Here is a 12,490-nt window from a genome sequence, read left to right on the forward strand (position 1 = left end):
ATTTTTATTTTATTTTTAGTTTATGTTAATTTTAATATTAATTTTTAATTCTCAAAAGGTTTTGATTTTTTGAAAATTTTTGGGATTTGGACTGTGCATTACACTGTGTGGATAACAGCTAAAAATCAAACAAGGTATAAAAACAAGTGGTTGACACAGCAACTCCTATGGAGACAGTGTCAGGGATTCCTCCCCTTGATATTGTTTCTCCTACCACAGAACCACTTCAGAGTGATCATACAACAACCCAGACCTCTCAACCTCTTCTAAAAAGGAGAAGACGTGATCCCAGTCAGGGAATTCTTGTTTCTGATATACTTCAAGGCCTCCCAACACAACCATCAACCACTACTCCTATTGTTTCATCAGGATCTATCAATGAAGGACCTAGCACCACCTATGAAGTTGGTGGTTCTTCAACTCCCGCTGGATTCTTTCCTCCCAGGCCTGATCATGACGTTGCCTCTGTGAGGCTTGCCATGCATTTGGCTCAAGAACAAAGCTCAATGCCTTCCTCCCGAGCCAAGGGAATTTCTATTGGAGAAGGTCACTCAGGAGGAGATAATTTCACACTTCTTGGTCTTCAAAAGGAAATAAATGTGCTTAGTCAGAAGAATATTGAGTTTGACATTCAGGTGGCTGATCTTTTAACTGAAAACTCCAAGCTCAAGATTCAAGTTGCTGATCTTGAAGAAGACAAGGTGTTAAAGACAAAGCAAATTACTGATCTTCAGACTCATTTCGGTCTTCTCACTGCAAGTTACTACGACTTGAAGAAGAAGTTGGAAGAAGAACTTGGAGATAAGTTCAAGTCGCCCGTTGATGAGCCTAAAATTTATATCCCTAATCAAGATGCCCCCGTTGTTCAAGCATCTGCTCAAACTCCTCAAGTTGTGGATCGATTTGATAAGGAACCAGCTCAAGCTCCAAATGTGGTAGCTCTGAAACATGCCAAATTGGCCAAAGCAGCTGAGAAAGGTCAACTTTTGTTTAAAAGGAGCTCGGATCAAAATGCTCATGGGGATCAACCTAACATCACTATTACGGATCTTGGAGAGAAACGTTTTAGAGATGTATATGGTGATAGGTCAGGGATTGTCTCATAGGGCTTTCAAGACACTTTAAATATGTGGATCGTGAGACGGAACAGTGGCAACACAAAACTATATAAAGATGCTCATGATTTCCATTCCTGGACCAGGGTTGATCTTTCAGAATTATCGAGAGCTCCTTTTGCAAATCCTTCACAAAATCCCAAGGCAACATAATTCAAGCATTTTTCGAAAGATCAAGTGGTAAAGGGTTTTCCTTCAATGAAGACTGCAGAGTCGATTATTAAACTATACCTAAGTGTACTTGATCCCAAAACCAATCTTCATGTTCGATCTGTGATGTGGCCTGCTACCAATCAAGTAAAACAGATTCCTGTACTTTAGAATCATCCAGATGGATCTTTAAAGTCCATGCTTTACTGGGTGTTTGATGAAACTACAGCCTCTGCTGTCATAAAGCTTGAAAATGGATGCATTCGTTTATATGACAAAAGAGATTTGCTTCAGTTTGGGAAATGGGATATTCATCAGCTGAACCTTCAACAGATCAAGGTTGCAGAAGACATTTTTGAGCCAGCTGCTAAAGAATATACGTCTATGGTTGCCGATATCATTAACAAAAAGATGTAGAACGGGGAAATGGGGAAGTCAGACGTGATGGTGGTCGACAAAGATCGAGTCCAAGCTAGCACCAAACCAAGGGGGAGATTGAAGGGTCCAGTTAGTGGTTTGGTCTAGGCTTTCAATTTTAATAGTTCTTTTGAGTCTTTATGATGTAATAGTAGGTTATGTTGGTGTTTACGGCTTTGTAGTGTGTTTACGGCCGTAAACCCCTTTACGGCCGTAAACCCTGTTTCCGGCCCAAGTCTCCTATAAATAGAGGTTGTGTAGGTCATTATCGGTTGTTGATCCTAGAGAGTTCATGGTCACTATAAACAAGTTGTACCCGACGTTTTTCAGTTATAAAGCGTGTGCAAGCTTGTTTTTATTCTACTTCTACTCCAATTCTTGTTCTCTTTGATTGTTTGATTGTTTGATCACTGGTAAGATCCGTTTTCAGGACCTTACAGAAACATAAGCCTAAACAGACCTTACATTCATTTACACTAGTGATCTACATTTTCTTTAATCTCTCAGTGTAATGTAGCTGCTTATCGACACATGTGATACAAATAAACTGAGTGGGTCAGGTTGGGAACCCTGGTGAGTACATAGGATTTTCAACCCACAATAATAAAGTTATTATGTTTCATCATCAAACAATTTATCCAGTTACCCATCCCCATTATCTTGTTTATTTCTTAAGGATCTACCCTAAGAATCATCTATCATTCACTCATCCATTCCTAAGGATTGTCCTAAGAAATAGGCACGAAGTCCATCGTTGCCAGGGTTTATTTAACAGGCACTAAGTCCATAACTGCCGATGTTCATCTATAGGGCACTAAATCCATAGCTGTCAGGGTTTATCTCTTTTATCAACGATATTATTTTAGGGAGTCCACCCACAATACATGTCGGTAGGTTTTTAGGGCCTTGTATGTACAGATATTCTCACTCATTTTGGTGTTGCTTCTTAATTTTGTTTTTGTTTTGTGGCCTACAAGTGTATCCTATTTTTGTATTATTTCAAATTGTTATTGACATTTTTATATTATTTCTTACTTTTATTGGTCTATGTTGTGGCAGGGAACCAAATGTCGGTCCTGATGCATCCGAGTAGCTGCAGGTGATCTCTATCTCAAAATTTATATATAGCTACTAAATTAGAAATGAATAACAATTAATTTGAAAACAAACAAAATGTTAATCATTTATCTTTTTCTTTTAAATTTATTTGTTTCCAGATGATAATTTTGAGATGACTGCATATAATAGAGATAATGGGTTCACTTTTTTTTTAGGAGTGGAGGAGGAAGAAGTTTCACAAACAAAGAGAACAATTTTTTTTGAAGACTTTTTATTTTAAATATAGACAATATTGTTGTTAAACAAGTTAAATTTTAATTTAAGTAATGATAATATGTTCTCCATTTATTATGTTAATTGTCTTTTTATTGTTTTATATTAAAAAAAAGTAGACCTAATTTTTTAATATATTTGTTTTGTGGTGAAAAATATGTGTCAGAGCATAAAAATAATATTTATATTAGTATTAGTGGCATAAAAAATGTCACTAAAACCCAATAGTGTTGTAGTGGCATAAAAAAAGTGCCACTAAAACTCTATATGGTTGCAGTGACACAACCAAAAAGTGTCGATAAAGGTCTTTAGTGGGAGCGTTTCTGGTGGCGCTTTTTTTTGTGTCGCTGATTGTTGAAAGTGTCTTTAGTGGCACTTTTTTGATTTTTAGTGACATTTTTTTATGCCACTACATGTCATTTTATTTGTAGTGCCAACTCGTGGAGTAGCTCTTTAAAAATGAATGAATTATAATTAAATGCGTACCAGAAATCGGACGTTACAAAGACACCCAGGGCGGTCTGGATAGACTGTAGGCCTACGAGGCGGACCAGTCAGGACGAAGGCCCGAAGAGCGGTCTAGATAGGCTGAAGGCTTGGTGAGGCGTTCCAATCATGTTGAAGGCTCTGAGAGCGGTCCAGATAGTATGTAGGCCTGGGAGGCCGTCCAGTCATGTCGAAGGCTCATGTATGCATGCTATTGTTGTTATTTTGTGTGGTGGTACTTAATTTGGGGGAAACTCATTAGGCTTCGTGCTTACGGTTCGGTTTATTGTTTCAGATACTTCAGATGATCGTGGGAAAGCGAAGGCGTGATTGTGCACATCTTCATGTTTTTATGACATTGGAACTTGGGATACTCTGATTTTGAATAATACTATTGAAACATTGGTTTTGTAAACACTTTATGGAAGAAATGAGTTGTTTTTGATAAATTAAAATTTATTGTGATTTTTGGGATGTTGCAAGTTGGTATCAGAATCCTGGTTTGAGCAAATTGGATGAACATTCCTGTGAATCCAGACTCAACCTAAGGATCTGTGAAAGTTTTCAAGTTATTTTCAAACGTAATTCAAATTATTTTCAAAAATTAACCAATGAAGGATGAGATGTGTACGATTAGCCCGAGCAAGAAAGTTTAACCCAAGTTACCACACTTTGACTTATTTATGATGATTTTGATAGAACTGGATGCTAGTGATAACGATATTTTAATTTTAATATTTTTTACTTGTAAAGTTATATTATAAACTAAATGCATATAAACTTATGATATCATTTTGTCTAAAAAAAATAAAATACTTTCTGAATAACTAAAACACGATAACATATTATGTTTAGAACTTATTTGAATGTGTGTTAATACTTATAAATATTTTTTTTTTAATTTAAAACAATGTATTCCATGGGTTGTTCAAATAAATAGCTAAAGCAAAGATATAAAATAATGTGGAAAGAATTCAATATTAAGAGTATCTCTAACCCACTCCTATTTTCCATTTTTTTCTCTAATTTCTTCCCCCATTTCTCTCAAACCCCACCTCATTTATTCCCCATTTTTATACTATTCATTTCCCCCAAAATGTGTTATACTATTCATTTCCCCCAAAATGGGGATGAACTTTGAGTTGTCAGTTTTAGTCCCTATTTTTATATATTTATACATTTTTAGTTTATTTTATCTACTAATTATAATTTAAATGTATTATTTAATACTTATAATATTGTATTATGTATTAATTTATATTAATTAATTATAAATATAATGTTTATTTTTTGTTTATCAAATTCATATGAAAATTTAAATACATATTGAAATTTTAAAATAAGATAACGTATTTTACAAAAACTTATAATTAGGTGTTATAAATATAATCTTATGTATTTAATAGTATTGTAATGAAAAAAAATATAAATTATATATTTGTTAAAACCAAATTAGTAGAAGGGGTATGATTGACGATCTATATAAGTTTGAAAATGGGAATATACTAGGAATATATTTTTTGGGGGTAAAATATGGGGTAAAAAATGGAGTATGGTTGGAGATGAAACACTATTTACCTTATTTTTTACTCTATTTTTTGGGGGAAAAAATAGGAGTGGGTTGGAGATGGTCTAAGTTGTTTGGCTTCATTGAAAATATAAAATTATGACTATGTACACACAGAAGCCATGTTGGTTTAGTTTGTCACCCTTGACGAAATGGATGGTATAGAATTGTCCTCGCACTTCTCATCATTATTTAATCCTCACTTTTTTATGCTCTTATTGGAGTATGTTGAACCTATTGTTGATAAATTGGATGGAAATCACCGCATAAGATACATGCTATCAAGAGTTGCAACTAGATATCTCATATCTGTAGGTGGTAATGCTCTTGAGAGTGACACTGCACTTGTGGATCTTATTCAATTCCTTGAATGTAAGCACAACAGTTTTAATTTTCAGTTTATATGTATTTAGTTATTTATAATGTTGGGCTAATTAATTGGATTTAGGATTTATGTATAGGTACCTTTTGACTTTTGTAGTTGCAAATGTTGTACGCAATAGGCCTACTGATATTCAACATGTACTACATTCATATCAACGACATGATATAGCTAAAGAGTTCATTGAACATTCTAAAGAACATTAGAGGTAACAAAATCCAGGATTATAATTTTTCAACATTGTTGTTACCTAATATATATAATCTCATGTGGGACCTGAAATCTGAATAATAGAAAGTGCAACGTACTTTCATTATGCAAATCGATTTTCTGAATCAATTTGATTTTTGTTTAGGCAATTGCTTTATGACTATGTGTGGTACATATGACTCTTGTGATAAATCTGGAATATTGAATGCTTAATTGTTGTAATATCTTCACCTAATTGATGTAATATCTTCACTTATATCATTGTGATCCCGAGCGAAGCCCGAGCCTTTCTAGTAATTTATATTAATGGTATTGCATAAGGGGGAGCATCCCCGTTTTTGCAAGTCAAATTGAAAAAAAATAATAATAAAATAAAAAATAGAAAATAAAACCTTTTTTACAAACAAATCTCAAAACCGTCTTCCTTTTACCAAAAAATTCAAGCCTTGATCACATAATTTATAAATTACAGATACCATATAGCCTAAGTGCCCAACGACCGAAAAGTTTAATTAACATATATTAATTGAATGTAAAACTAAGAGGAATTTGAAAGGTATTAATGACCTCTTTTTTATTTTCCATTATGATATAAAGAAGCTGTACAAGATCGATGATCACGTACACGAAAGTTGCATATAATATTATAATTTATATTCTTAAAACATCATACAAACTTATTCAAACTTGAACGCAAATAGGGTCCTAACCGAGTATTTACCGGAAACCCAAGTCATATGCCCTTGGCCGTAATGACCCTTCACCTCAACCGTAATATCCCGAGTAAAAGTTATATTGTATGTTAACTTGTGGTGTACTGCTGTGAACATGAGTTCTTGAGAAAAACTAGCAACCTCAGCTTTTACCCCATGTGGTACAGAAATTTCCCCGATGGTATAAGTCGAGTTTGCCATACCAACGTTAGTCACTGTTCTTGAGTATGTTTTTGTATCACCTTTTTTAAGTGAAACCGCAAAAGAAGGATAGTTTAGCTGTGCCTCAGGTATAGTTTTTGAGCATGAAACTTTCTTTTTAGTGATCATTTCGATTTGTATGGGAGTATAACCCAACCCACACAGATACGGAATGTAATCACTGGGTTGGATATCAAACACGAGCCCTGGATCGTTGGATTTTGATGGATTTATGTGACCTGCGCCAATGGTAAACACGTCTGCATGGAGGAATCTTGCGTCTTTTTGGTCTACAATGGCATGCCCTTTCAGATTTACTTGACTTGCGGTGGTCATCATTGCAGACTTGATTGCAGCCGGCGACCAATCTGGATGCTCGCTTTTTAGCAGTGCTGCTATGCCGGCGAGATGAGGACAAGACATTGATGTGCCCGATATTACGTTAAATGTTGCTTTGGTCTTTGTATTGTTATCAATCGATATAGGCCAAGATGCGAGAATGTTAACCCCGGGACCAATAATATCCGGTTTCAGGATTCCAGGACTTTCCAAGTTAGGCCCTCTTGAAGAGAAAGAAGCGACTTCTGGAGCTGTATCTATGCCGACTATAGTTCCACGAAAGAGGATAGTTGCTACAGGGGAAGTAGTCGAATTCAAATAGTTTTTTATTTGAATTCCTTCCGCGTAACCGACAATTGATGCAGGAATAACATTAGGCTCTATGATTGTAGTCTCGCCAAAAATTTTGTGATTAGCAAGAATCATGGCAGCTCCTCCGGCAGCCTTTACTACCTTGCTCTTATCAAGTCCAGAACTTGAACCCTGATCACACAATACCACCTTCCCTTTGACATCAATATGGTCTAGTGATCCATTCAAGCAATATGCTGCTGAGATCGTGTCTTTTGCATGGTAAACAAGGGGCCGAAGCTTATGATCGAAATCTTTAGGTTGGTTTATTGCCTCTCCGTCGAACAACTTTTTGTTCCCCAGATACACCGTTGTTCTTATTCTTCTATCAATCGTGCTAGCTCCAACTGTAAGGATCCATGGGGCTTCGTTTGATAATGATGAAGTACGAGGCCCGCCGTTACCTGCTGAACAACTCACGAAGATCCCTTTCTGCATGGCAACGAAGGCACCTGTAGCAATAACATCGTCGTAGAAAGGGAGGGAAGCTCCACCAAGTGATAGTGAAAGCACATCAACACCATCTTCAATAGCTGCATCCATGCCTGCTGCAATGGCGCTTCCTGAACAGCCTGAACTGCACACTTTATACATGGCCACGTGTGCCAATGGTGCCATTCCAATGGCAGTGCCATTTGCATTTCCAAATACGTTCGCGTTGTGTACGTGACTTCCTGCTGCAGTACTTGAAGTGTGAGTTCCATGGCCGTGTTCATCGACTGGCGTTTTACTAAAGGGATCAAAGTTCCTTAACCCGATTAGCTTGTTATTACACCCTGCTACTTCACATTTGCCTTTCCATTTAGACGATGGAGGTGGGATCCCTTCATCATTGAACGAAGGATGCCCAGGAGTGATTCCACTGTCTATAATCCCAATTATGATTCCCTTCCCATAGTTTGAATCCGTCCAAAACCCTGAGTTTTGGTGTAAGCCCAAAAAGTGTGGGGAATGAGTTGTGTGTAACTGATACACTCTCTCAGGTCTTACAGACAAAACTCCCTTCATATTCTTCATCACCTTTGCTTGATGCTCCGACATTTTTGCAGCAAATCCTGTCATCACGTGGTGGTACATATGAACCATGATCGGTTTTTCATTTGAGATGGAAGCACTTTCAGATAGAAGTGATTTGTACCACTCTTCACGATCTTGAGGTTGAGAAAAGTCTTGGCCTTGGGGTGAAGTTAACTGAACAATGTAGGTTTTGAGTTCATTATCAGCCATGGTGGGAGAGACATTGAAGATGGTGGTGCAAGTGAGAAGCAACACATAAAAAATAATTGGCAACATTTCTTATCTCTTGCTAGGAATAAATGTGAAAGAGTTGAAGGATGTCTCTCTTTCGTTATTCATAACAAGTATATATAGAGCATTTAGTCGTGAATGTATATGATCAGTGGCTTCGTATTTCAAGTGGGCACCCATAGAAAGTGACATTTTCTTTGGAATTGGTTAAGGGATAATTAATTTCTAACAAACTAATTATAAATGGTTAAAACACAAAATGAAATATCTTCTTACTCCATCGTCTACAAATAGGAATGAATTAGGCTTATTAGAGCAACGTTTGCCTTGATAGAGATGTTTTCCCATTGCTAAAGTTTTGCCTTTAGCATAGAAACACAGAGATTCCTATTCCATAACTAACTATGCCAGAAATTGGCTCCTTGGCTCAAATTATCTGAATAACTTGCTTCAAGGCTTAAAAATTGCTTCATATGGTTGTTCTATGGATACATCTCTTATTATCATTTTTGTTAACCTAGAAAACTATACATGTTTTGCACGCTTATATATGAGGTTTATTCCCAAACCCTTATTAGAAAAAATGGGTCTTTTTGTATAACTTTTGAAAAAAAAAAAAAAATAATAAAGCCACTGAATCTATATTCAAATGCTTCAATATTTACACTTATTTAAATTTTAAGTACTTAAAATTGTAGTTCATATTATGTGTTTATGCATTTCGTTTATCTAAACTAATCAACTTTTTAATGTAAGTAGTATTGAGATCTATTTATTAATGTAAGTTTTGAAAAGTAATATTTATTTATTATATATTTATATCAAATTAAGTTTAAACATAAACAATGATAGGAGCACAAATCTAAAATAAAATGATATTATATAACTATAAAGTAAAAAACAATATTAATAAAACCTTGAGTGTTCATTGTTGCAAATGGATTTTTCTCTTTCAGGTAATTTCTTGCCTTTTGTTGCCCTCACCAATGTTTTCTCAATAAAGACCCCTTTTTATTACAAATTACTTAATATAAGTTGATAGGGATGTCCAACAAGATATTAATGAAATATGCACGAAATCATTCAAAGTCATGTATTTGGTCGATTTGAGAATTTTGCATATAACATTAGCAAGTTAGACATGTATTTTGTCTTCATCAATGGACAATGTTGAAGGTTTTCTTTGTTTACAAGTTTGTTTTGTAGAAGACAAAATACACCAATAACTTATTGTAGAGTTGGACTATACCAAAAGAAATTATAGCTAGTTTTATTAAGCAATTTGATTCCTTCTTATTATGGAAATTTGTTGTACTCTTTAATTAGGCCTAAGAATATGTTGTGGTGCATTGTTGTCTACTATAATGATTAATTAATCTTCTTTAATTTTATAATTTCTTATAGTGTTGCAAGAAATACCCTCAAAACCAACTAAATGATAAGTAAATCACATATTTTGTATGAACGTTAAATACAGGATCCACTACCTGTTGAAAATAGAAGTTAATTGAGACTTTTCCCATAATTGTTTTGTGTAGTGATAAGGTCTATTGTTAATCGTTTTATTAGTGTACATTTTTGTTATTCGTGTATAATTTAGGGTCATCTTTGTATTGTTCATAATTTTTTATGATAAAGTGTGTTTGTATGTGCATTTTGTTTTGGAGGATGGGAGTAGGATGACGATTGATGGTGTAAATAGTTGTAAAGGCTATTTCACCATTATTAACATGTAGGTAACTACAAAGGGATTAGAGTTGTGTGATAGTCATGTCATTGTGTCAATGATGTGTGGATGTTTAAGTTACAATATCATGTTGACGTAAGAAATAAATGAGATATGACTCTTTTTATTATGTGGCCTTATTGACATTATAAGTGATATTTTTCACATAAACGTATAATCGTATTCTCTATAGTGAATGTGATATATAGTATAAGGAATATAATACAATAATAAGAGAATTATCTACTAGCCATTTATACATGGATTTAAAAAAATAAATCAAATCTTTTCTATTTTATCTCTAGTACCCCCCCCCCCCCTTCAAGGTGAATGGTGGTGTATCAACACGAAACTTGGCAAGGAATTGCTCAAACAAGGGTTGAGGAAGACTCTTGGTGAAGATATCGACTAGTTAAGATGAGTTGGAAAAAACCGAGAGTGCAGTTGTCTAGAAGTAACAAGCTCGCTGACAAAGTGATAATCAATGTCAATATACTTAGCTCATTTATGAGAGATGAGATTTTGACTCATAAATAAGGCACTCTTGTTATCACAAATGAGAGTGGGTACATCTGGTGGTAAAGCATGCAGTACATGAAGCATATGAGTAACCCAAATAATTTATGCAACAACATTAGTCATAGCATGATATTTTGACTCGTAATTGGATCGAGAGACAATGGGTTGCTTCTTAACACTCCATGAGACAATATTTCTACAAAAAATGGAATAACCCTAGGTGGATCTTTTGGTTTCTATGCAACGATCCTAGTTTGCATTAGAGTATCATAGTAATGAAAAGGACTTAGGATACTTAAAATGCAAACCATAAGAAATAGTGCCTTTGACATATCTCAGAATTCGTTTAACTGCTTGAAAGTGATCACTAATGGGAGCATGAAGAAATTGGCTAACTTGGTTAACTGCATGGGACAGATATGGGCGAGTAATTGTTAGATATTGAATGTAAGAACCTGAAATTTAGAGAAAGTTGACTTTAGTCAAATATTGACCAAAATGGCAAAATGGTCAATTATGAGAAAAGATGAGATTATAAAGTTATGACTTCATGAAAATGGCCAAGAAGAGTTTAACTTCACTTAGAAGATGTTATATGAGTTCGTTCAAGAGAAGGAATGCATGAGAAGATGCATTTTTGGTCAAAAGGGTAAAATGGGGATTTTATGCTTTTTAGGCCAACTTTGTGACTTAATAGATTAAGACCCGTTTTAAGTCGGTGAGAAGCGACTTAACAGAGTTGTAGAGTATTTTCCTATATTCCTGTGGATATAAGGATCATAGAAAACGGGTAAGAAACGAAGAAGATATGCGCGTTAGAAGTTGGGACAAAAATGTCTCAAAGCTGGAATGGAATCATCAATGCACCTTGTTGATCTCCAGGTGCTGTGGCACGACAACATGTTCTCCACGGCGCGGTGGCGTAAAGTAGACTGCCGTTGACCATGATTCAATTGGTTACCGCAGCGCTGTAAATAGACCACCAAGACGCGGTGTTGCAATGTGACAACTGGAAAAATTCCGTCAACAAACATCACTAGAGATTAATATCGACAAATAATAACAATAGAGTTTTCATATTTCGGAAAAATATGATCATATTTGCTATAATTTATAAAGAAAAAAGTTAATAGGGTCGAAAATGAGTGACCAAAAAGTTATATCGCCATTAATAATGGTTGGTGTATTTGGAAAGTACACTACAACGTGATCCTAAGGAAATAAACTTTGTAAAAATATGACTCCGATCGGAGGAGTTATGATTTTATAAAAAATAAAAATCAACCGTGTTATTAACGTAATCAACATTAAAATAGTATAAAGAAATCGGTTGAGTTTTGACTAACGTCATTAAAAGGAAAATTGTTGTACTCCAAGAGATAAGAACTTAGAAAAGAAAAAGGTCAATAACAGAGTTCATATAAAGAAGATACGATTTTTGGAAAAATATAAAGACAAAACTGCAAAATTGGTCCATGTGGTATGCATTTTTTGGGGGTTTTAGTCCAAACCACGACTTTTTTGGCTTCGTGGTCCTTTTGAGCTAGTTTCGTTGCGGATTTGGTCCCTCAGTAAACTGAAATGACTATAATACCCTTGGGGTATTTATTTTCTATTTTTCTTTCATTTTTTTAAAGTTTAATAATGTTTTATTCAATTTAATAATTAAAAAATAAAAGCTCTCTCTCTCTCTCTCTCTCTCTCTCTCTACATGGGTTAAAATCAGGACAACAA

At 34.9% G+C, this 12,490-nt stretch overlaps 1 pseudogene; it reads right to left on the bottom strand.

Annotated features, from left to right (window-relative positions):
• Positions 1-6,231: 6,231 nt before the first annotated feature.
• On the bottom strand, positions 6,232-8,605 carry LOC145120477 (subtilisin-like protease pseudogene; annotated as a pseudogene).
• Between the last annotated feature and the right edge of the window lie 3,885 nt (positions 8,606-12,490).

Source organism: Lactuca virosa, chromosome 6 (assembly GCF_052849685.1).
Source record: "Lactuca virosa cultivar CGN04683 chromosome 6, Lactuca_virosa_CGN04683_v6, whole genome shotgun sequence".
Classification (NCBI taxonomy): Eukaryota; Viridiplantae; Streptophyta; class Magnoliopsida; order Asterales; family Asteraceae; genus Lactuca; species Lactuca virosa.